Raw genomic sequence first — 4,865 nt, forward strand, 5'->3', positions numbered from 1 at the left:
GGGAGGTGGATTGATTCGGTGACTGGGGCAATAGGGATGAGTGTGTCAGAGACAATGAGATTGGCACAGGACAGAGCAGAGTTTAGGGCTGTTGTACATAGGGTCTCTATGAGTTGCAAGCGACTCGACGGCACATAAAAACAACATCTGGCAACAGCACCAAGAGACTATCTTGTTGGTTGTTGTTTGTTTGTTTGTTTGTTTGTTTTTTAAAGAAACTGTAATTTCCACTTCTAGCTCATTTTCCTCATTTTGTAAGATAGCAATGATACAAGTGGATTAATTCAGCTGGTTTTTTTTTAACAGTAGTTCCTGCCTCAGATGGAGCTTTCTCTTCATTCCTGGTCTCTGGACTGAAGAGTGTTCTTTAGTGTCCTGCAATAGTGCTGACACTCCACCTTCTTCATCAATAGCATTTGCAGCTGTTCCTGAACGGATTTGGCAGATGCTTCTGTTTCTTCTAACCCCACTGCTTTTTTTTGCCTGTCGTTTTGTGATCTCCACAGATTGTGCATTTAACTGAGAGTTTAATGCTCCTGGCTCCTGTATTGGCTCAGAATCTCCAGCTGAAGTCGTTGCAGAAGACTGTTCATTTATCCCAGGTGATGTTTGGGAAGATTTCACGTTTTCAATCAAAGAGTTTTTTCTAGCCAGTTGGGTTCGTCATATTCCCAGTTACTTCTTAATTCTTCTCTCTCTTCCTGCAGCCTACCAATTTCTTCTGGTTGAATGTCATTCATCTGAGTCCGTCATTACAAGAACTTTGTTGGTTATTGTCTTTTCCTAGTTGTCCTTTAAAAAGATGATATTGATCCTTGGGTTTCAGAGTCTGAGATTTTTTTTTCTATGTGATGCTTATCTGCAGCTCCTTATTCTGACAGTTTAATGTCAAAATCTGCTGCTTTAATTCCTCTTGCTCTCAAATCATATTTTTGTAGTGAGTCACAATACTGTCACACTGTTCTAATGTTTTCTTCACATCTTCCTTCTTCACCGAAGGACTTATATACAGTCTTAAATATAAGACCTCCAAGTTCTTTCACCAGCTTCATAAACTTGTGATCAAATATCACATCTTCTGGACTAACAGTTTGGCTGGGGTTTCTGATAAACTCACGCCTGCTAATTTCTCTGAGAAATTATCTTTGCCAATCATCTGTAAGTTGTTTTTAGTTTCTCTTTCATGTAGTTCTCAAGTGAATTATCACTGAAGGAAATAAAAATAGCCAATAAAAGGGCATGGAAACCTTGGGCTAATTGTTGTTCTTGTCCAAGATTTTCACAAGTTATCTCGTAAGAACATTGGCTGAATTGTGAAGCAAATGCATCATTGCAGTGGGACAATTGCTGAACTAGGCACAAAGCAACATTAATAATCCAACACTTGTCTGTATTTTGCTTCCCTGTGAAAGGAGGTTGGAGCATTGTTGCAGCAAAGAGCATACGAGGTGCCAATAGTTGTCACAGATTGAACCCTGAGCAGCTATTCTTTCTAAATAGCATTTTCTTGTAAAGGATAACCAAGGGTCACATCAGCATAGCAGTTGAAAACTAAGTCAGGAGAAAACAGAGTTCAACATAATAATGGAGCAGCAGAGACTGAATTATCTGTGTCATGAATGAGAAAAGGTAGGAGTATTGACACAATTTCTCCCTGTCCTTTTTTTGTTTTTAAATAATAAGCACTGGAAACAATAGAGAACAGCATAGTGGAATGCAAATAACTGCCTTTCATTATCCGTGGATATTAGAAGTACCATAATCACTGGTATCAGTGAGCTTAAAGGTGCTTTTACAGAAGCAAAGACTCTTGATTTATTTAACAACCTCTAACAGGTTCTGATATTCTGAGTAATGGTCTCAGTCAGGGTATCAGAGAAATACCAGTAACCATTAGGATAGCGTGAAGCTACTGCAATAAACCACACTGAAATATAGCTAGCCTTCTGGTGGCACTACAAGCTATAGTTTTTAGAATTTGTTACAGTGTAATTCATCATAGTATTTAAAAAATTTTTTCCTCTTATTATTTTGTTATTATCATTTTTATTTCAAATTTTTCTTTATAAAAAAGTTTTTGGTGTCTCTCATTCTATTTCTTATTCATGTTATTAGCATCTTCTTTGGTAGGGGTTTGTCAATTTTATTAATCCTTTCAAAGAATCAGCTTTTAGTCTTATTGATGTTTTCTGTGTCATTTATTTCTGCTCTAATCTTTTAGTATTTTCTTTTTCCCAGAGACTGTCGATTTTGTTTGCTGATCTTTTCTAATTGTTGGAGTTGTTGTTATTGATTTTGTTTCTTTTTTTTTTGATCAGTGTGTTTATTACTATGAATTGACCTCTGAATACAGCTTTTGCTATATTCCAAAGATTTTTTTTGTATGTTGCATTTCCATTTTTATTTACTACAAGAAATATTTTCGTTTCATCAGTTCTGTTACCCAGTAGTGTTCAAGCAAGATGTTATTCGTTTTCATGCACTTGATTCCCGCCCCCACCCCCCAGATCTTCTTGTTGATGATTTATAATTTTAGTTCATGGGGATCTAAGAAGATGCTTTGTATTATTCCAGTGGTTTTTAATTTATTGAGGTTTGCTTAGTCAACTAATGTATGGGCTATGCTAGAAGACATATCACGTGCACTGGAGAAGAATGTATCTTGAGTTCTTGTGGAGTCTTCTATGCATGTCTATGAGATCAAGCTGGTTAATTGTGTTATTTAATTCTTCTGTGTCTTTGTTGAGTTTCTCTCTGATGTTCTTAAAGTGATATACTGACAACAATGTGGAACAGGAGGTGTATGGCAAAAAAGGAAGAGAAGAAAATATGCAACAATGAATGAGTAATTTTTTTAAGTAGTCTGTTGAAGTCTTGAGAGGTAACCCGTGGTTGTTGTGATGCTGAACACTGTGACACTGATGTGTCAAATGCGAGAATGGTTACCCATGGTGGACAGTGTTTGGTGGAGCTCTTTGATTCAAAAGGGCTTGGAAGCAAGAGTGGTATCCACTTCTGTAAATTGCCTCTGGAAATTCTATGAACTTAGAGAAACAATGAAAGTTATACAAGTGTTTAGATGTTTCATTCATAGGGTTGCTATTAGTTGCCTATGACTTGACGGCACTTAACAACAACAGCAACAATATATTGAAGTCTCCTACTATGATTGTGGAGTTGATTATTTCTCTCTTCAGATCTTGATTTATGTGTATTGGGGCTTTGTTATAAGGTGCATGTATATTAGTTATAGTTATGTTTTCTTGTTAAATTGACCCTTTAGATGTAAGGCCCTTCTTTGTCTCTCATGCTCATTATCGTCTTCAATTATACTTTATCAGAATTTAATATTGCCATTCTGTATCATTTTGATTGTCTTTTGTGTGATATATTATTCTGTTCTTTGCTTTTTAGTCTATCTTTGTCCTTGTGTCTAGGTATTTCTTTTGTAGACAGTATATTGATGGGTTTTGGTTCCTTAACTACTCTGCTACTCGATTTCTCTTGGCTGATGCATTTAACCATTCGCATTGATTGCAACTATTGAGAAGTTTTTGCTGTTATTTTGCTGTGCATTTTTGGGTAGTGTGCTTATTTCTTTGTTCTATCTACTTTTCTGTGCTGAGTTAATTTTGTTTATGGTCTTCCTTCTCATTTCCTTCATTGCTATTTTAATGTTTACTAAGTATTATTTTCTTCTTTTGTACTTTAATGAGCAAGTTTATTCATTTCCTTGAAGGTTTACTCCATAAGGTAATTATTTTTACCCCAAGTCTGAAACAGTTCACATTACCTTGCTTTCACCTTGACTTCTCCATTTGAAATTTCTGCTCCTACACTATTGATTTCTTTTTTCCCCCCTTTGCATTTGTCTTTATGGGTTGATACCTCTGATTGCCTATTTTTAGTCTTAAAAGTTCCTTTTAGTTTGTGTTTTTCCATGTCTGACTCTGTTTCCGAATAGTGTTGTCATGAGTGTAAATTTCAGGTCATTTGTCATTGTTGATACTATGGCCTAAGCACTCTCTTTAATATTTTTTGTAAGATTAGTCTAGATTTCACAAGTTCCCTCAGCTTCTCTTTCTCTAGAAATGTCCTCATTTTACTGTCATATTTATGGGACATTTTTGCTGAGTGTATAATTCATGGTTAGCAGGGTTTTTTTCTTTCAGAGTTTTTGTAAAATAAATATTTTTTTTTGCTCTTATACATTATGTTTCAAACATGTGCATTATGTTCCATATAGTCTTCCATTTACATTATATTTTGTTCATTTACGTTATGGAACTCTGAAGGAGTTTTATATATGTAATCTACTGTTTTCTTACTTGCATTGTTTCTGCTAAGAAACTCGGGCTAAACATGATTATTTCCTTCTATTTTTCCAAAAACAAATAAAAATATTGTTTCTTCCTTTTTAATTTTTTAAAATTTGGGTTTGATATTTCCTGGTGCTTGTCTTTTCCCCCTTTGGGATTTGCTTAGCTTCTTGGGTGCATATTTTCTTGGTTTCATTTCGGGGAAATTTTATTTCAGCAAATCTTCAATTATTTTCTCTGTGCTTTTTTAAATCTTTTCCTGTTCTGGAATCCCAGTTACATGTAAATTGTTCCTCTTGATGATGTCCCACGTAATTTTTGTCCTGTCTTCATTATCCTTCCTTCTATTTTTTATTGTTCTTCTAAAAGATTAATATCGAAGTATTTGTCTTCCATCTCACTAATTTTGTACTCCATTCATTAAATTCTGCTTTTTGGCTCTTCAGTATGCTATCTGTAATTTTAATCTTAATATAGTGAATTTAATTTTGCTGATTTAAAAAGACTTATTTTTATTCATCTTGTCTAATTGTTGTTGTTGTTGTT

At 34.7% G+C, this 4,865-nt stretch overlaps 1 pseudogene; it reads right to left on the reverse strand.

Moving 5' to 3' along the window:
* Positions 1–279: 279 nt before the first annotated feature.
* On the reverse strand, positions 280–3,942 carry LOC102853242 (annotated as a pseudogene).
* Positions 3,943–4,865: the final 923 nt, after the last annotated feature.

The sequence above is a fragment of the Elephantulus edwardii genome, unplaced genomic scaffold (genome assembly GCF_000299155.1).
Source record: "Elephantulus edwardii isolate Elephantulus edwardi_28Jun2011 unplaced genomic scaffold, EleEdw1.0 scaffold00161, whole genome shotgun sequence".
NCBI classification, from domain to species: domain Eukaryota; kingdom Metazoa; phylum Chordata; class Mammalia; order Macroscelidea; family Macroscelididae; genus Elephantulus; species Elephantulus edwardii.